At 46.3% G+C, this 21,432-nt stretch overlaps 1 protein-coding gene across 4 annotated transcripts in view; it reads left to right on the top strand.

Moving 5' to 3' along the window:
• The first annotated feature begins 305 nt into the window (after window positions 1-305).
• Window positions 306-21,432, top strand: part of MYO1B (myosin IB) — a 757,882-nt gene continuing 736,755 nt past the window's right edge. For 2 of the 4 annotated variants that reach the window (XM_086955388.1, XM_086955389.1), the window contains exon 1: window positions 428-589. The gene's annotated coding sequence lies outside the window, so the exon portion shown is untranslated. Of the gene's footprint in view, window positions 590-21,432 lie in introns of all 4 variants that reach the window. The other 2 variants (XM_086955387.1, XM_086955390.1) reach the window with 2 other exon arrangements.

Genomic DNA, 21,432 nt, shown 5'->3' on the forward strand with positions numbered 1-21,432 from the left:
GCCCCAGATTATAACGTGCTTTCGACTAACATATTATGTGCCTTACAGCAACTATTACTGGGATAGCCTTAAATACGTATTTTAGCTGTGATGTTGATTGTACTTTTGCAACAGAATTCTTCTTGAAATATCAACAGTTGTTTTTCAGGTCTACAGGTGGAAACTATCAAATAACAATTGCAGCCCCATTATAAACTCCTTGGCTTGGCCTGGGCTCATCAAACTGGTGTTAATGTGTCTGCACCTGCAGGTGGCGCTGTTTGCTCAATGGGAAAGGGCCCCCTGGTTTCAAGCAAAACAGAGGCAGAAAGTGTGGAGCCGCGCTGTCACCAGCAGGGGGAGCCGATGTGAGGTGCGGTCCCGCAGCTCCAGTCCATCCCCGCCCCGGGCTGCTCCACCTTCCAGCGCTCCTCGGCCAGGCGTGGCCATCCCAGGCAGCAGGAGTACCGGAGGAGGAAGAGGAGAAGCCGGCTCCCAGCTTAGCCCGAACTCCTGTAGCTGGGGCGGCCACTCTGCAGCCGGGTCCCGCTCAGTGCCGGTGCCACTCTGCTGTGATTCGAGACAGCGGGGAGCAGTGTCCCAGTGCCAGGTCAGTTTGTCGTCTCAGGAGAGTGCTCTTTATATTGTACTCAGCAGCGAAGGGTACCGTGAGTTAATGGGGGCTGGTGCTGGGGGCGTACTCAAAGGGGGTTAGTGCTTGTGGGAGCAACCGGTGGATGCACACTTAAGCACTCCATAAATTAATAGTTTGATGTTTTACCTTCACTTTGCAGTTAACTCATTCCGGCATCCAATCCATAGCACAGAACTGAGTTTTGATATGTCCAAACTTTACTCCTCAGTCCCGTTTCCTTTGTCCATGCCTGAGTGGGTATGCAGTCCATGTTTTCCCCCTTTGCACTCCGGGGCTTGCAGCGCTGCGTCTCACATTCATACAGACAGCTGGGATTGAAAGGTGCTCACGCACACACGGACGTGGTGATGATGCGGGCTGTGCTTTTCAGCTATTAACGTCTCCGTCAATCAGTCCTAGACATATGGAAAGAGGCACTCCTTTCTGTGGTGTGGCCCCCGTCGTTTTTTTTTTGTAATGTTCTCGTCTGCTAGTAGAAGTGCCTTCTGCCGGGCAGGCAGCGGGTTGCCACGCCTGCCCAGGACACCACAGGGTGCATTGAAAACAGTGGCCTTAGTAAGTCGTCCCACTTTATTCTCTTTTCTGTGGCACTAAAGTGTGAACTCTGCCTGGCCGTAGTCCCCTTCCGGGGAAGCGGGGGCTTATGTGTAAGGTTTGTTTAGTTGGGACCCTCCCCTGGGTCTGATATATGGGCCCCGGGCCAGGCATGTGCCCACCCCTCGCCGCTGTGTCTTCCTGGAATAAAAGTAACGAGCTGCGCTGTGCCCTCAGGGAATCACTCACACCTGTTCAGGGAAGAGGTGTGTGTTTTGGGGGAGGGGGGCTTGTTCTGCCGACGTCAGTAGCGTCAGTCCATGCTCTCCGACAGCCCGCAGCTCATGAGTCCTTGTCAGTTAGTACACTTTTTTTTTTCCTGTCAGTTGTCTTAAAGTCACGCCGTCATTTTCGTAGGTCGGCTTTGCATCAGTGTTGTTTAGCGCTTCATTCCCTCGAGGACACATCGAAGCGCATGCTTTGGAATAGTCTTCTTTACCTCTACATTAAAACGATCGCCGCATGTGAGACGAACTCGTCAAGGTTATTTAATTAGTTAAGTCATATCTAGCGGAGCAAGATGCCTCAGTTGCCTCATGGCGCTAGAGACAGAACTGTAAGAGGGGCGACGCGCTATGGAATTCTTTTTATACTTGAGCCTCAATTATGTATGAGCCCATAGACGGCACACTTTCACGTGTATTTATGTTCACCGACCCCCCCCCCCCCCTAATGGGATTGGTGTATAATAAAAATGCTTTTTTCCCATAATCCCAATGTGTCTACGAATGTCAGTGATTGCTGCTTGACCTTCGAAGAGACACCGCTCCCGGGTTATGTTCCGGGGGGCTTTCTAATGCTTTTCAGCACCCAGTGAACACAAAGGGCGTCCCATTCCTTCCTTTACTGCAGACGCTCCCTCGTGCTGCTCCCGGCTCCCTCCCTGCCGCCCAGTGGTCCTGCTCCGGGGGTCTGGTGGGCGGGGTGTCTTTGTCCAGGCGGCGGCAGGGCCGGCCTCCCTGTGAATGAAAGAAACAGCCCCCGGGTCCTGTTTCCCACACTGGCGTGATTCATTCAAGCCCTGATTGGAACCACATTGGGAGCAGCCGTGGATAACCTGTCGGCGCTGGCCGTGCTCGGGCGCAGCCGGTCTGCCCTGGAAACCTCTTCCTGCACAGGATGGTTGTTGCTTCTATTGTTCAGAGACTTGTTGAGTGTTGTCGTCGGAGGCGGCGCGCGCTGTTGCTTGGTGCTGAATGTGGCTGATTTGGAGTGCAGATAACTCTCTTCACTTGAACGCAGACCTGGACACCAAACGTCAACAAGGCTGGCCACTCCCACCTCTCTCCCTCCAACATGTGCCTGCCTAGGACCAATGTGGAAGCCAGCCCTTTGGACTGCGATCGTAAGAAATACCAAAGAGGGACCCGCAGAGCTACTCAAAGCTTCCAGCTTACCGGAAGCCATAACCTGCATTACTACCAGGCTCTCACTTATTCAACCATCGCACTGAAAAGCGCTACGTCCCTTAACATGAAAACTGGTCTTCACACACCACATGGAAGCACTTCCGGCATAGGATCATAGATAAAGCAAACCCTTAAAGCCAAGCACCTACCTACATGCTGTCATTTGCTATCCGTGTATGCAAGCACGTCATCGCCCCATATAGTCATAGTAAGCTCTATATAAATGTTACACGACTATTTGCCAAAATAACAGATATTTTAACTACAGGGATATTTAAACATAATTTAAAGAAATTCTTCACAAACAAAGCTTTTTTTTTATTTTTTTATACAACAGGTTGGAAGAAATGGCAAACAAAAACTGATCAGGGTACCAAAAAATTGGGTGATGTTAACATCTGATATACAGTGCCTAAACACGGCAGAAGTGTGGTATGTAGTGCTGTGTAAAAGTAGTTATCAAGCTCAAGGCGTGGACATCGAACGGGGTGTTTTTGATAGTTTTCACGCTCCATCTCTCATCAGTTTAGCTGTCGTACCTCTAATAAAAGCTGTACTGGGAGCCCTAGGAGTCAGTGTTTCATCAGTCAGCCACCTGATGCTGCTGGCCGCCTCACGCCTCGGTGTTCCTCTGCTTCCTGGTCCCAGCAGACACTGACTAGGACAGCATCATAGACTGCTTGTGCAATCCTCGTCCTGCTGTCATGTTATTACCAACAGCATGAGATCAGTGCAGGAATTCGCCTGAGCGGGCTGGTCTAATGCTCGCTCAGGCACAGGGAGTCTAAGCTGTTTGTTCAAGCTCATTGTGCAATACTGCTGGGTTGGAGAAACCTAACTGCACATGTCTGTTTGGCTGACCTAAGAAGGCCGGCCAAACAGACATGCGCACTTAGAAGTGCACATACCACTTCATTCCTCCTCACTCCTATTGCCTGGTCTCGCCCCTCCCTACAGACACTTGCTCAGCCAGTAGCTGAAAAAGAAAACCATAATAGAAATTGCTTTTATTTTTCAGCTGCTGACTCTGAGCCAGTGGGGCAGCGCTCCTTTGCCATTGCAGAGGAGCCACTGCTGGTGTTGCATCATCAGTGTCATGGAGTCAACCTGGTAAACTTATCAAGAATGGTAAAAGGAGTCTTCCACGTGGTGTAACTCAACAGACTGTTTGGGTGGAACTTTGTCTTTGGAGAGATGTGTGGAAGAGTCTGCGGAGAATGTACTCCTCCCAGAAGACATCTCTTGTTCGCATTGTTGGTGTTCTGCTTAGTTTCAGGAAGAGGTCATGTTATGTTGCCTGTTTTCGTGGCCGATGTCTAGAATTTCCATAGTGGAGGGTTTGGTCAATGCTGGATCCATGGTATTCTGAGCCCACCATTGAGGGACTGCCAAGGGATGACATTTGTGGAAGTGTTGTCAAATGGACATGATTTGAAGAAGCTGGGGCTGTCTTCTTTTTGAGAGCAGTCTAGAGAACTGGGTGGGGGGTTAAAAAACAAAGAAAGGATAAAAGAAGATTTACCTTTTGGAACACCAGCTGCTGTCTCTCCTCCGTTCTCCCTCAGATCCTGGCTCCCGGAAGCTCAGGCTCCCTCGGATCCTGGCTCCCGGTAGCTCAGGCTCCCTCGGACCCAGGCTCCCGGAAGCTCAGGCTCCCTCGGACCCTGGCTCCCGGAAGCTCAGGCTCCCTCGGAGCCTGGCTCCCGGAAGCTCAGGCTCCCTCGGATCCTGGCTCCCGGAAGCTCAGGCTCCCTCGGATCCTGGCTACCGGAAGCTCAGGCTCCCTCGGACCCTGGCTCCCGGAAGCTCAGGCTCCCTCGGACCCTGGCTCCCGGAAGCTCAGGCTCCCTCGGAGCCTGGCTCCCGGAAGCTCAGGCTCCCTCGGACCCTGGCTCCCGGAAGCTCAGGCTCCCTCGGACCCTGGCTCCCGGAAGCTCAGGCTCCCTCGGACCCTGGCTCCCGGTAGCTCAGGCTCCCTCGGATCCTGGCTCCCGGAAGCTCAGGCTCCCTCGGATCCTGGCTCCCGGTAGCTCAGGCTCCCTCGGACCCTGGCTCCCGGAAGCTCAGGCTCCCTCGGACCCTGGCTCCCGGAAGCTCAGGCTCCCTCGGACTCTGGCTCCCGGAAGCTCAGGCTCCCCTGACCGATCACATGGCTGCCCTACAGCAGCGTAGTGATTGGTCTGAGCACCTTGGTTCGGCGCTCATAGAGGGACTGGGACCTGGGCATATTCTCTCACCCAGGCTGTATTATAGCCTGGGTGAGATAACATGCCAAGTGTGCATGACAGATTGGCCGGCCCAGGACAGTCGGCCGAACCATCATGCGCTCTTAAGGTGCCCAATACTCCTCCCATTGCTGGCTGTGACGACATCCTTGCCCTGCCCCGCCCCCTAAACTGGAGAAAAAAATTATAAGTTATAATTTTATTTTTCCTTTTTCCACTCCTCGAAGAGCAGGACCGGCCGCTGGTAAACCGACTGCACGAAGGCTAACCTTGATGGATGGCGGTTTTGGACTTGATATGGGCATCACTTGTTTTCTGAAATAGCGTGTATCACAAAGGCCAGACCACTGCCCCATTAGTTTCTTTGTGGGGTGGATGTGTTCCTATAGTCAACACTGATACTTTGTCTGCCTCTACATCAAGATATAGTACTTTGAAGCTTGTCGCATTGACGTTTTGGCATCTGTTGTGTTTTTTTATCGTTAGTTACTTTTGTTATACAACTTGATACAACTCTGACACTGCTCCACATGTGGCCCGATCCTTTCCCCACAGGAGAGATCAAAGGAGCAGAGTACTAGCAGAGGTCCACTGGGGGTCTGGCACCTCACATGTTCACGGACAAGAAACTGGTGACAGCCAGAAATACAGGTTGCCCCAGGTGCCGGAAGGATTCTCGCCTCTCTTGGATCAGGACACTGGGCAGGAGGAAGGGAGATGGCTGGGGTATGTAAACCTCCGCTGCCTTACAGGAACTCGCATAGGGATTTGCGCTTCCTCTCTGGAATCCAAAAGTGAGTTCCAGTAATGTGGCGCAGGTTTACATACCTTCGCCATCTCTCTTCCGCCTGCTCAGGCTGCAGCAAACAGCCTTTTAGGTGGTTGGTCCTGGATCAATTTTGAGACGAATTTACCCGTCACTGCATAACCCTGACATCTTTTAGTGAAGAACAAGACATCAGGGAAACTGGTATTAAAGATTTGTGATACTCTTTAATACCCCTCCCTCACCTTAACAAGCGCTAACCATACCCCCTCCCCCACCTTAAGAAGTGCTATCAGTACCGCTAACTGCTGTGTTTTAGTTAATTTCTGTAATGTTAGCTTTTTATCGAAAGGTGTTCGTTATGTTCTTCTTTTTTTAAAAAATTTTTTTACCTCTTTTATAAAATTTGCAAAATAGACCATTACGTACATGAATCACTTATGCTCATACATAAGGCTTCAATATTACAACCATTATCTGTGAGAGAGGGAAGAGACTGTAGATCACTGGCGGTTTCCGATACACACTTATACAGCAAAAAAAAATTCACAAGGAATAAGCTTAAACCAGGTGCCTAACTTGCCAGCCCTATTACACCCCGACATGGATGATGCATATCACTCCCCACCCTATGTCGCTCTATATCGCTTCCATGGTGCCCATATCTTCTCCCATTTTTTAACACAACCCCTGCTCCTATACACCATTTCCTCTTCTCGCTGGCATCAGTCAATATCTTTTTCATACTCCCCCCACTGACGGTGGCAAGGATGCACCCCACCCACTGGCAATGTTCCGCTTGCCACTCCCAGCCACAAGAGCTAGCTCGGCCAATCCCCATCACTTCTAATCATTAGGAGGAGCCATTTAGCATTCATTGGAACCTCCACCCATGTCACCTCAGACATAAAGTCTGTTAATTTCTACCGGAAACGGGTAATGTAGGGACACTCCCACAAAATATGGAAGAAAGTTACTTCCTGCTGACAACCTCTAACACACAGCACTGCCGACACCCTACCACATTTATACAGGTGCATACGCAGGTAGTAGGTGCAGTGTAGTATCTTAAGTTGTATTCATCTAAATGTTGAATAGACTGGGATTTCCCTTGGACTCTGTATTACCTCCTGCCATTCCTTATCCTCCATATTTCCCAGGTCGTCCACAAACGCCCCCTCGCAGGGTCAACAGGGGCTCTGGTGTGTTAGCTCAGGGGTTAGAGGCGGCAGACCCGGAAGCTGAGATCGGCCCTGGACCAGGGTTCAAGTCCCCGCCTCGGCAGGTCTTGGGCTCAAAAATTCCACGGACTCGATAATTCTCGCTCCGGTGCCTTCTCGACTCACGGGTTCACACTCTGTGACTCTGGGCAATAGCTTGCTTAATCTCCACAACGGCCCCTCGCGGCGGGATGCCTGGCTTTCACCTTGTGGATACCCGCTGGGGCTATCACACAGGGGAATATCAGGACGGGTTCCCTAAGCAAGCGCCGGGACACCCACTGCGGGTAGCTGTGCGCTATATAAGCTCAACTACATTTACATTTACATTTATTTATTAGTATGGAGTAAATTGTCGATGTCGCTTTTTCAGGGATGTGATCGAGTAGCAGCCTATCTTCCAGAGGTGAGTGATCCAGGACTGGGGTACCCCAGGGGATGTGGCTTCATAGTGCATGCATTAATCATTCTAAGGTAATGATACTTCTGCATCTGATTCAAGTTGTATTCCTGCTGCAAGTCCTCGAATGTAAGGGGAGCCTCCCCCTGCACACGTCTCCCAGATACTCAATGCTTATCAGTTTCTACCCTTTGAAGCCCGTCAGGTTAGCTACCTCTTTCAATGGGTCACCCACCCATAGTGGGGTCCAGCCTGTCTATTTACCCTTCCAGCTGAGGAATCTATTAGCTTCCCTCCAACACTCTACCACCACTCCAGTGTGTACTGGCCAACCCTCACTCTTTTTCCGAGCATACAAGAGACGCTCACAGTTCCCTTGCGAAAAGGGGAAACAAGAGGACCCTACTCACAGCGGAACCAGGGCAATATGTTTATCCAAAGAACAGTGGTTCCTGTGGCATATTTATTTTACACAATATTCAATATAACCGCTTAAATAAGCACTATTGACTTATAACAGAAAAGGGTTTGGCAAGAAAAGAAGCACACATATATACCAATTTTTTAGAAATTACTTCTTGTATTTCAACTTAAGACACTCCGTCTAATATTTATAACAGCGACATATATACAAAAAAAGTGCAATGTGTCCTCAGTGATTTGTGAACAAAAAACAGAACATGAAACAATAAGTGGCCTGTACAGTTTTGTTGTTATGGATATTTACAAAGGGAAAATGACCAAGCACAATAATAAAGCAATTCTTATCAGTGACTATCTACAATCATAGAACACTGTGCTTGAAAAGGTTCATTCCCTATGGTGTCGACGGCGTTTCGACCTGCTTGGTAAAGGTCTCGTCAGGACTAAACAGTAAGGGACATCTAGGGGAAAGTGAAAAATTGCGTGAATAGAATAAAGGACTTAACTTAGAGTATACCCAGCCGAGCACTGTTTGGAAGCAAGATACAATAGTCAGTTGTTATTAACGCACGTACTTTAAAGTGGGCTAAAGTGTCATGAAAGCCTTTGGGTATACTGTAAGTCAATTCCTTTATTCTATCACGCATGGGTTGCATCAATTAAAGACAACACAAGGTATTATTCGTCCATCCTAGTCCACATATAATTATTAATTATTGCGACTACACATACTTACACAATTTTTCACTTTCCCCTAGATGTCCCTCACTGTTTAGTCCTGACAAGACCTTTACCAAGCAGGTCGAAACGCCGTCGACACCATAGGGAATGAACCTTTTCAAGCACAGTGTTCTATGATTGTAGATAGTCACTGATAAGAATTGCTTTATTATTGTGCTTGGTCATTTTCCCTTTGTAAATATCCATAACAACAAAACTGTACAGACCACTTATTGTTTCATGTTCTGTTTTTTGTTCACAAATCACTGGGGACACATTGCACTTTTTTTGTATATATGTCGCTGTTATAAGTATTAGACTGAGTGTCTTAAGTTGAAATACAAGAAGTAATTTCTAAAAAATTGGTATATATGTGTGCTTCTTTTCTTGCCAAACCCTTTTCTGTTATAAGTCAATAGTGCTTATTTAAGCTGTTATATTGAATATTGTGTAAAATAAATATGCCACAGGAACCACTGTTCTTTGGATAAACACAGTTCCCTTGCAGCATGGATGCTCTATCTGCTCCGTAGGCTGGCTCGTTGGTGTCCATGTATTCCCAGTCATTAATGACCAATAATTGCAAAGCTCAGTCATATAATTTGATGTCCGGGACCGCCAGGCCGCCATCATCGACTCCCTTTTGTAATTTATGTAGTTCGATTCTGGGAGAACCACATAGCCATAGTAGTGTTCTGACTTCATGGACTTGGACTAGTTCCGTGATAACCAGCATCAGTCTGTTTGCCAAGGCTTTGGCCAGCACCTTCGCCTCCACATTGACCAGAGAGATTGGACGGTAGGAGCTGCATTAGTCTGGAGGTTTTCCTGTTCTTGTATATAACTGCAATTGTGGCCTCCCATTGATCAGGAGGAAGCTTCCCCTTATCTCGTGCCTTTATGAGCATTCGCCGAAGCAGAGGTACTATTATGGAGGCCTGTCCTTTATGTATGTGTTCGCTATATTCAAAGCACTTCTGAGTTTGTCAGGTAATGTTACTACAGCTCTGATAGAAGTTACGTTTCCCAAGATGATGCAATCCGTTAAATAAAGTTGTTACGTGCCAACCCTACTGATTTAGGAGGCAGGCAGGCTTCTTCAGCAACACACTACAGACTTTATGGAGGAATCCTACTTCATTTGGGAGAGCTGTGGGTTGAACCTTTCAAGAGGAAAAAGCCAGAAATCTGGCAAACACGAGAATTGCTAACAACCCTCTGAAAGACTAATGCTACCTTCAAATACATATCTCACTGCAGCTGCTGGAGGTACTGCTTTGCAGCACTACACTGGATTAATTGGGTTGCTGGAGAATATATCGATCAATCCGGATTTGTAAAGGATGACTTATCACCCCAGGGGCTATCCAGGCCCTCAGGATGGGCCGATTGGTCAAACAGCCAGGTCTTGAATGCTCTCCTGAAGTCGGAGAGGGTGGTGGAGGTCCAGAGGTGGGTGGGCAGGTCGTTCCAGGGGATGTAGGCTGGTCCTATGTTGTGGAGGGCCTTGAACGCATGGGTGAGTAGTTTGAAGTGGCATCTCTTCATGAGAGGGAGTCAGCGGAGGTTCCTTGAGGCGGAGGTTCCTGGGGGATTATGTGACTGTTTGGGGATATCTAGGATGAGTCTGGCATCTGTGTTTTGGATGTTCTGGAGTCATTTGAGTAGTTGGGTTGTTATTCCTGCTTAGAGTGTGTTACTGCAATCCAGTCGGCTGGTGATGAGGGCATGTCTTACCATTTGTATAGCATGCTACTCACCTGTGAGCGCCTCAAAGTGCTGAGAAAGAGGGGCTGTTGATCTGTCTGTGTGGGGGTTCAGTAGAAGAGCCGGTGTAGAGTGCGTTGCCGTAGTGAAGTCTGCTGGTGATGAGTGCGTGGATGACCGTCTTTTTGGATTCTGTGGGATTCATCTGAATGTCTTTTTGAGCAGACAGAGCATGTGGGAGCAGGATGAGGATACTTTGTTGATTAGGCGGTTCATTTTTTATCGACCTGAAGATCTTGCAGAGCATTTGGAGAATGCGTAAGCTTGAAGAGGTTACAGCGTTCACCTGGTGCTTCATGGAGTGTTTGTTATCCAGTATATGAATTGGTTTTAGCTCGGACTGGTCACAGTAGTCCCAAGTCACTTGATTTTTGCATTTCATTTATTTCTCATGATATCACCGAACTTGGAAGCTGAACTGCAATGTCCTTTGAACTGAGCACCAGGCCATGTGTGATGATCCCATGTGATGTCGTCATTGGATCTAAAGTAATGAATTGTAATTTCCAGTGGTGTATCATTTTACAGTAATCATTGGTTTTCAAACCTAAAAAATTAGGATCTATTTTGGTTACAGAAGACTGGCAGGTATGTCCAGGATGCTGGGGTTGAAATATAGGTTTCCTGGCTCTAGGCCACCACTTTAGTCATCACTTCACACATCCACCTCACACCCCTGAGAAGTCAGACCAAGAGGTTTAGACACTCCACCTTCTTTAGCCTCAGATTTACTACTGTCCGTTTCATTTGCCTCATTGTCTTGCATTGCCCAATATACATCTTTCTAGGAAAATATTTCTAGTGATGGTGAAAATATGTCGGCAAAAAGTCACTCGTTCGAATGCTGTTTCGAACATTTGTTCGAAGCAGAACGAAAGCTTTATATACCGGAGGAAGGCACCCTATACGTGGTAAACCTTAGAGCATGGCATACAATTTAATGAGGGAGTCTGAATCTATAACAGTCCATTGTTTATTAAGACCTGTGCTGAATAAAGTATTTTTTTTTTGTGTAGTTTCATTTTTAGGGCTTGTACCACTCTTGATATGCAGAAGTGCTTTGTGGACGGGTAACATGCAACCTTGTTGGACTAATGTTCTTACATTATGTTACTGTACCACTGCAGGTAGTGGAATGAAAGTGAGTGAGCTAGGAGGCTTGAGCCTACAATGTTATGTTATAAAAAGATTTGTATTGTGCTCTAATACTCTAGAGTGTCCTGGCGCGGGCTGTGGAAGAACGGGCAGGAAAATTAGATGACCAGTTTAAACAGATGAGTTAAAAAAAAAATTTTTTTAAAAAGGCAAAAGTCCTGTGTATGCTGTAGCTCCACGGGGAGGGCATTCCAGGCAGCTACTGCTTTGACAGAGAGTGATTGGCCTCCCAAGTGCGCCCTACGAAACCGCTGAGTGGCAGATCGTAAAGGGCGACTCGGCGTATACAGAACAAAACGCCTCCTAAGATACACCGGCCCTTGGCCATGAATGGCCCTGTGAGATAGAATAAGGGCTTTCAATTGCTCCTGCTGGGCCACAGGTAGCCAATGCAGATCACGCAAATGCTGTCGGACACTAGGTCTCCGAGAGATGTCAAACAGGAGTCTGGCCATTGCATTCTGTACGATTTGAAGTTTCTTAACCAGATAGCCTGGAATGCCAATGAACAGTGCATTGGCATAATCGAGGCAGGAGAGGATGAGGGCGCGTGCTACCATTTCTTTAGCCTCCCCCGGAAGCAGGGGAAAGAACCTTCGTAAGGCCTTAAGGGTCCCGAAGCAGACTCCAGTACGTTTTTTTTTTTTAATGTGTTCTGCAAACCGTAGATCTTCCCCAAACCAAACCCAAGTTCTTTGCCGGGTCACCCACAGAGCTAGGGCATGGAACATTAGGAAGCCACAGGGATTCTCTGAAGACAGTGGGGAACTGGCCATACAGTAGTCCCAAGTACCTCTGACTTTTCTCATTGCACTTAAGTTGGGCATGTGCAAGCCAGTGGAAAACAAACAAAAGGCAAATCTGAGCGACCTTGGTATCCAGATCAGAACCCCTCCAAGTAAATAGCAGCTGGGTGTCATCCGCGTAGACTATAATTTTTTTCATCCAGTTCCTCCGCAAAAAAAATCTGGAGGGGTCAGATATATATTGAAAAGCAGGGGGCTCAACGTGGAGCCCTGAGGCACTCCCGTTGAAAGTTTCCTCGCGTAGGACGAGTGGGGAGGCACCCAGACCTGCTGAGTACTGTCATCCAGAAAGGATTCTATCCACTCCAATGCAGGACCGGCAATGCCAATAGATGACCGAAGAAGAAGTTGGTGGGGCACCGTATCGAAGGCGGCATAGAGGTCCAACAGAATCAGAGCCGCCCTGCCGCCTCCATCTAGGCACATGCTGATCGCCTCAGTCATATCCGCCAGCGCAGCCTCCGTACTATAGGAGGCTCTAAACCCAGATTGAGCAGGGTGCAGAGCACTAGATGTTTCCACGAAGGCCTCAAGCTGCCGGAATACCACCTTCTCACAGACTTTTGCCAAAGCTGCCAAATGAGAGATGGGACAATAATTTGATGGAACAGAGGGATCTAGCGAAGGTGTTTTAAGAAGGGGTAAAAGTATAGCCTGCTTTCAGCACGCAGGAACGGTGGCAGTCTGAAGGGAGAGATTGATAATCTCCGCTACCCCTGAGCAAACCACCTCTGCTACCCCAGCTAAAACTCAGGCCAGACACAGATCAGTAGGTGAGCCTGATTTTCAAAGATTTCAGAATAGCTAAAATATCGGGCTCAGCCACAGGCTGAAATTGGTGGGTGGACTAGAAATCAGAAAGGGTGCCAAAGGAGCACTCCTCTGTTCAAGGAATAGGAATTCCCAAGCTATCCTGAATCTTTGCTATTTTCTCGCTAAAAAAGAAAGACCGGTCCTCACACCATTGTGTAGAGGCTGGCAACATCCTTTGCTCCGCACAGGGAGATTAAAAAGCTCTTAACAATGGAGAAATTCTCCTTCCTGTTATTAGCTCTGGTAATCCGCCCAGCATAGTAGTTACTTTTCGCTTTCCTAATAGCAGTATAATATTCCCTCTGGGCTGTACGGAGCGCAGACTTAGCGGAAGGGCAATACTCCTGATGCAAGCTGTGCTCCAATGTTTTGTTTTTAAATGTTTTTATTGGTATTTACAGGTTACACATAACCTATACTGACAGACGTTTTGATTATTATTCGCCGCTGTTTATACAAAAGAGACATACAAAACAGCCCAGTTTCAGCTCTTTTAGGGCATTCGAAAACCAAGGCTTCAAAGGTGGAAAACGCTGTTTACCACTAGAAGCTGGTTTGGCAGTGGAGCTAACCCCTCGGCTAATCCAGGAGTCAAAGCTGTCCACAGCCCCAGCAAGATCAAGAGCAAGTGCCGGTCGGGCCTGAAGCAGAGCTTCAGAGAACGGCGGAAGATTAATCTCTGGGGGCGGATGCCAGAAAGTACGGCAGAAGTACAAGGAGACATCCCCATGGACCGCGAAAACCTGATCAGATAATGATCAGACCAGGTAACTTGTTCTGGTTCCCTTACAGACAAATCAAAATTAGTACAAACTAGGTCCAGTAAGTGGTCCCCTGAGTGCGATGTGTTCATGTCTTCAGTTGGAAGGGTAAGGAAATGCATCATGGGCTCTGTGGGGACTGTTTTGGTTTTGTGTGATAGATATCGTAACTCGTGGAGTGTTGCTGCACTTTCGCCAGACATGGTACAAAGTAAAGTGAGGGCAACAGGAGACCGTTTTGTTGACTGTCCCCATGATCCCGGTCCAGGCACTCTCTACTATTTCAGAGAACCTGCATTCTTTCCTTAGGAACATAAGCCCCTTTTGTTGAATCCTTGTTTAATGATAGGAGCAGGGTCTTTAGACCTTAAAATCAAGCTCTTTGTTCCAGCCCCCCCTCGAGTAAGGGGTTCCTTTGAAACACAATGTAAAGTGAGACACTTTGCATAGCAGGGATCAAAGGAGACGGAGTTGTCTTCCTGTCACACCAAGCCATTTGGGATGTGAGGGTTGGGTTTGGGTTAGTGGACCATAATGATCAGTCCATATAGTCCCATTTATATTAAAAAAATTAGTCCGCCGCTGGGATCAGGCACCTTGTATACTAATTTCTTTACTGGACTGAGAGGGGGGAATCTTAGGGCGGGTGCCATCCAGTCAGCTGTAAGGCTGCGTTTACACAAACTGCATTGCTGCAGACGCCCAAGCTGCATTTGAAGAAGGGCTGGGAATTGTTAGTCATACGTTTTTGATTATATGCTGTCTGTGTAGCATATGTTTATATAGAAAACCCCTTTATTCATAGCTGGTATTGACCTAAAAGCAGCATTTGATTAATAGTCGATATGGCCCAAACTTTGGATCACGTTGGAAGATTTGGGATTTGAGTCTTGTCAGGACCAGCTTCACCCATAAGCACAGCATTGACTATACATAAAATGTAGTTTTAAAGGAAAGTTGTTCGCATTTTGTGTTTTTAACTAATTTTCATTACCCTGTTGATAATATTTATATATTTTGTGTGAGCAAGAATGTGTATTTGTTTTAAGTGTCTTGGATCTGCATTTTTATAATATCTAATGTAATTATAGCATATCTATGGCTGAAACAATATATTTAACACAAATGGGGCAACTGGAATTATTTGGCAGTAAAAGACCAAATTATACAGCAGGGTTGATGTAATAACTCTGCAATAAAAAGGCAAATTATGGAGCATGCGCTATAATTAAGGGAAAATTAAGAAATATGTATTTAGCTGATTAGACATTTTTACACACACATTGATTTAAAAAATGGGGGTGCCAGTGCTCCCAAAAGACACAGGTGTTTTAAGACCGAAATCTGTGTTATTCAGCAGATTTATTCAAAATATTATGAACCAACAGTTATTTACTATCTTGCATGAAATCAGGGGAACACCATTTTATAAGCACCTCCCTTTCTAGGTGTTGGCATTATATTGTAAAACGTGTTGCATTTAGTTGACAAAACCCCCTATATTTCCGCAGTTCTTATTACAAATGCTGCCCGCTGTTTACTCAACACATCCCATGCTATGGCCTAATATTTGTAGTTATTTTCACCCTTACTTTGTACATTCTACGGGCCCCTGAAAACACCTGTTTTCGTGAAGAATAACCAAGTCGAACTGTATGGATTGTAGATAATTTGTATTTGAGTCTTACTTTGAGATACTTTTAATGTTCAAAACATAGGACTTTGAAATAGAGAGGAGCAACTGGTGGCGTCTTATAAAGTCAGAAACATCTCTTAAAAGAACAATTGTTTTTAAAAATCATTGGCCTGATTCTCAAAGCTTTTTTGACCATACACCTATGTTTTACAACCCAAAGTGCCCCCATTTACACATGGCTGGTTATTATATCTTACAGGTGTAATGCATGTACTACTGCGTGAATATTTGTCACCACTGAGTGCAATTACACTGTATAATCACCTCAGGAAGTGGGCGGATCAAGGTGTGATTTTCTTCCTTAATTTTTAAATAGTGACCTACTGGTGAGTCGGGGGATGTTGGCAAATGTATATTCAACGTTTTCTGTCCCTGTGTATGGTTGGACAGTTACTGCAGCACATGCCTGTTGTGACGGAAATCATGGGTGTGCAGTGGATGAGTTTGTCTGTGGGGAGAAGGAGAATGTTTTTCCGATGGATGAAAAAAAAGTTCCGTTTTATAGCTCGTCTGCCTTTTCCTAAACCATAATTCCCTTCGTGATTTTGGCCAATTATTTGTGATATAAAAACAAAATAAATTGTGACTAGTCAAGCAAAACTTTTTTTGTCACAAAGGAAAACATGTTTCTACCTTTATGTAAATGATTATTATATATTTACGTTTTTTGTTTACTTCTGTTTATAAAAGCCCTATGTCTCTTCAATCATTGGCAATGTTTACACTATTTGGGAAAAATTTTAATTTCCATAATTATCTACATACAACAATCCGCAGCTGATAAGTGAATACTGAACTTTGAGAAGTTGACAAGCTCTGCAGTTGAACCTCATGCACTTTGTTTTAATAGGTCTATTTGAACCAGAAACAACATTGTTTTAGTTAAACTTCTGTAACCGATGACGAGGATTGAAGATTCTGTGGCAAATGTGTTAAACTAAGACTGAATCAGAAACTGTCACAATGGGTGGCACAGACTGTATTGCATAATGCCTAAAGAACTGCTTTTTGGAAACTCATAACTCCAAACCCAGTTCACTTACCATTAATCAATAGGGTAGGTCAAGCAGACGCCCCTTGGCATCACTAGTGCCACGTTGTTTGCTCCATGTTCATCGTGACCAGATAGCCTCATTTGGCCAAAACACCGCACTGCCTGCCATCCCTGGACTTTGCTTTTACATGTCAGTGTTATCAGGTGTATTGGTCCAATTTGCTCAATTAAAATGAACCCCGGCTACAACTCGCAGAATGCACTGTGTGTAATAGTCCAGTTCAGGAAGAAAAAAGGGTGTCCCTGTGACATGGAGGCATGGGGTCATCGCCCTTTTCATGATGCTTTAACAATTGGGTTTCAAGTCTGATGTGCCCGGCTACTTCTCTTCTGGCATCTCACCCCCCAACCTCCCCCCCCCCCCCCCCCCCCCTTTTAGGGCGAACACTTTTGTGTTTTGTCATAACACACCCTTCTGAACGCTGGGTGGAACAGGTCTTTGTAACACACGTCAGGTGTGTCTTCCTAGTGTCATTCTATACTTCCGAATCGGTACATTAGAAAAACGACCCTTCTTTCCTTCCGTCAGTTTGTCTGTCGCAGACAGGTGAGCACGTCAGCAGGAGAGACCGCGGGGCTTGTTTTCGCCCTTTCTGTTGCTCGCACAAATTCTGCGGCCTCAGCCCTTTGGAAGCACCCACACAACAGGTTCAGCCCGGGTCTGCTGTGAGGCGAAGAGGCCGAGACACTGCCACGTTTGTTCAAGGGCTTGCAGTTGTACATTGTGGCCAAAGGCTGCTTTTGCTGAGCCAGAAAAACGACGGGCTTAGTATATCGGTCCTCCAAAAATGTCGCCTGCTTGGAGGTTTTTTGCTGCATATTATGGGCGAAAAGTCGAGCTGGGAGAGAAATATAAACTCCTCTTCATCTGGTCTCAAGCAAAAGAAATTTCACAGGCTTTTGAGGTTTTTACATTTCTCCAGCTGCTAATTTAAATGACAAAACGGCAATCTGGTAAATCGTCCATTAGATGAATGTGCGCTGTGAGGGGGTCATTCACTGCTGTCCATCGTTCGGCGGCCTCACATTTTATTGTGCAGCGCAGCAGTCTGCCGGGGCCCCACCTGCATCTCGAATGATTCACGCTTCGACAATTCTCCATCCTGGCTTTAAAAAGCCGGACGCAGGGCAAGAATAAATGCTCCTGAACCCCTTTAGTGCATCATTATCCGAAAAGAGAGGCTTGGTGGCGGATACTGCGAATCCAATAGTTTGCGTTGGTCTGGTGGCACGGCCCACCGGCGAAGGGGAGACTTCAGACACCGGCGAAGAAGAGGGTGGGTGTGTCAGTCCGAGTGGTAAACTCCAGGCAGCATTACCACCCTCCGCGAGGCCGCGGCTACCGGGAAGCGTGGCTTTCCATGAATAGAAGAGGCGGGTGAAATGACAGAGCAGTGGCTGACCGCTGCGCCATAATGAGAGAGCCAACCCGGAGCATTAAGAGCCCAGCTGGGCGCGCGCCGCCGGCTGCAGCCTGCACATTAGCTTTGTGGTGGTTAATGTCAAGCCAACATACGTCTGATATAGCAAGAGGCTCGGTCCTTGTACTAATTTTAGTTCAGTCACCTGGATACTCATTACATGTCGAAAAGAAAACGAGTTTAAATGGTGCTATAAGGGTGGGGCGATGGCATGAGAGGAATGGAGCGAAATGTCTGTGGCGACGCCCTCTTTCTCGAGAAAGGCTTACTCTCTGCTGCGCACTGAGTAAAACCATCCCTAAACGCCCTTAACCTGTTGTGAATCTTGCCTGGGTGTTCTCTGGTGTCATTGGGACAGTGATCTATGTCCCCTCCAGGTTAGCAGCTGAGATTCCTTAGCAGTATTGTTACTTTTCTCGGTATCATTTCACTGCTGAGTTTGCGGTGATAGTCTTTCTATCTCTCCAAGAGCTGTGCAGTGCAGGAGACAGCTCGCCGAAAGCAGGTTCTGGAGAAGGAAGCAGGGTCTTCTGAGTAAGTGGAAACAGGCTTGCAACAACCCAGCCTCACCCTCCTCACATAAAGGCTGGCGTCACACACGTGTCTCCTATTTCTCAGAAGACGGTGAGGCTGGGTTGTTGCCCTTGTGTGATATGTCTTTAATGCCACCCTTCTATTGGCACCGAACAGCTATTCCGTGTCATAAATGCAGAGCAAGGAACCAACAGCAGGGGGACTGCTTGCCTCTCGTGCAGTTATGTTGTGTATCTGTAGAGTGCACGATCACCTGGGAGGGTGTACCCTCCCACATTTCATTTGTTCCCCTTGCCTCTTCTGTCCTTCCCCATCTCCTCCGTGTTAGACAGTGGCTCTATTGTATGAATATAAGAGTAACCAACATAGCTAGTCATTGAAATCTCTTGTATCTTAGCTCTGGTTCTGAGTAACAGATTGATTGCAGTTTTTTAGGGTAACTTTATGTGCGTTGTGAAGGTAAGCAGCGGAAGGATACCACTGCAAGAGGTAAGCGCAGACTTTTGAGCTGGCTTCATCATAGATTGAAGAGACTAGGTGAGGGCCAGCTCATCCATGTTTCTCTATGATCCCACTTTAAATCGCTGTATAAGGTTCACATTGCAGGGGGTATCACATCTTTTGGGCTCTCTGCGTGTCTTACTGTAATATTGGCAAGCCTTGGTGCCATCTTTGTACATTGCATTGCTGCTGTTGAGCTCCAACGCATCGCTTCGCTTGTGTTTATTGCTGAGGTTGGCCTGTCTCAGATGTTTAATGTGTGTTTTTTATTGTCTATGAACCCTACACTCTTTTGCTGTGGGATAAACAGTTTCTCTAAAGAGTGATTTGCTCTGAGATGAGTTCCCCAAGTTGCTCCCTCTGCTAGTGTCGTACGCTCGTACGTTATCAAGTAAAACTGTGCATTTTTTTGTCCAACATAAACGGACTGGTGCAAGACTGATTCTAAGCACCCCTCAGGATATGTTATCCCATAGTCATGCTAGCTCACAGTGCACTTTTGTTTATTTAATTGTGATGGCTCTGTCGCAGAATGACTGAAAACAAATAAGATCTTGCGTGCTGAATTTAGCCCTTGTACAGAGTGTTCAAGGTCTTCTGATAGAATGCCTACGATGTGGTATGGTAAGCAAACTGAGTTCGAGGAATGTTATCCTGTGTGTGCAAGCAAATGAATGTGTTTCAAATGTAATCGTATTTAAGGGGAGAAAAGGCAACTTAAGAATGTGAGCATGCAAAGGTGGCGTTTCTCAACCGGGCCTAATAACTCCAGGTGTGGTGCCCCATATGCTTTGCATTACTGAAGGCTGACCCCTACCGGTAGCCCTCTGTCTGCCTTTCATTAAGAGTGGTTGACCCCTTGTTGAGAGTAGCCTCAGAGCAACTTGCATTGTTGGGGGGCTGGCTCAAATCCTTCTTGCCCTGTGTGCATTGCATCAGATGACATTTTTGTCCCCCTCTACTTGTCCTCTCAGAGTTTGCCATATTTTCACAATGTGTCTGGGTTTCAACTACTAGGTCAGGGGACACCAACTTTCTATAGTGAAATCTACTTATACTGAAGGACTATCCTCCCGGGCTAATAGCAAATGTTATCACTGTATAATAGTTACAACATCACTTAACATTAATGACCCCTCTAAGCAGCATTATCACTAGTGACCACCGAGCCTTTCAGGTTACCAGCAGAAATGTAAGGAAAAGCTTATGACTATGAAATAGCAGCCACAGTACCTTTTGCCGTCATCAGTTTCCGATAATGCACATATGTTTCTATTGTACACATCTTTCCATTTTGGGTAAACAAACTCACTTTGCAGTTGAAAAATCTTTTAAAAATATATATTTTTCTATCAAAATATCCGTTTACATTTTTCAGATGTACACAGTCCCCAAAGATCGACTTTTCATCTTCATCAAGTATTCACATGTACAGCTGCCACACATGAACAGATTCTGCTTCAAACACCCATAGACCATGGATGCTCACCATAACACCATGGATGCCTGTAGTATGCCATTAATGCCCACCATTGTACCGGAGCCAGCATTGTACCCAGGCTGGTCAATTTAAAAGAAAAGATACCCACAAAATGTCAGTCATGGTCATTATTGTTTGGGGGTGGTCAGCATTATATTAGGGATGGCTACAAGTGGCCAGTCGTGCTCTTAATACATAAATTATGCCTGCCAATAGCCTACAACTAGACCAAGAATGTCCAAAATATATCAAGGACGATCATTATTATTCTATTTCCATAATTATTCCTTGCACGGACAATTGTCAGAGATAAATCCCTTACGATGGCGGCAGCATATATATGTAGTATTCCTTAACATAAGCATAGGTTCCAGGGATCCATACCATTTTATTAAGGAGGGCACAAAAGCAGGCATCACAAACGCACAGGAATATGCACAATTGACTCTCCATTAACTCCTCTCTGGATCCAGATGCTACGCTCCACAGATCTAGGGCTGATCTCGCATCCAACTCAAAAAGGTTTCACTCCGACCACTGCAGCCTCGCTCTTCAGTGAGTCCACATTTCCTAGTTACTTCTTTAGTTGCTTCTTGTACTTATCTTTTCTTGACCATTGTCAGGGCCACTGCAATTAAGCAGCTGGAGAGAACCAAATTACGCAGCAGTGTTGATTAAAGTATGTGGCAACAAAAGGCAAGCTATGCACAGTAATGTGGCACATTTAGTAACCATTTCACGTCATTATTTTGTCATTGTTAAACGGATATCACAAATATGACCTGTTAACCTCTGTCAAGGGCCTTCCACTGCGTAACAACATATGTTGAAATAATTTTAGTAACTTTTGAATCATTTGAGTTTTCCTGAAATCTGCTGATTATGCAGCAGATGATGGATTGTCGCAAATCCATAATTATCGGGAAAAGGTTGCAGCAGTAAAATCTCATCATTCCAGTGCCCCAGCCTGTTGATTGCACAAATGTCTTACAACATTGGACATTTCTGTTCTATTTGCTTTTTTTGGGCCAAGCCCTATCCGGTGCCATCTGT

Source organism: Lissotriton vulgaris, chromosome 2_1, assembly GCF_964263255.1.
Source record: "Lissotriton vulgaris chromosome 2_1, aLisVul1.2, whole genome shotgun sequence".
In the NCBI taxonomy this organism is placed as follows: Eukaryota; Metazoa; Chordata; class Amphibia; order Caudata; family Salamandridae; genus Lissotriton; species Lissotriton vulgaris.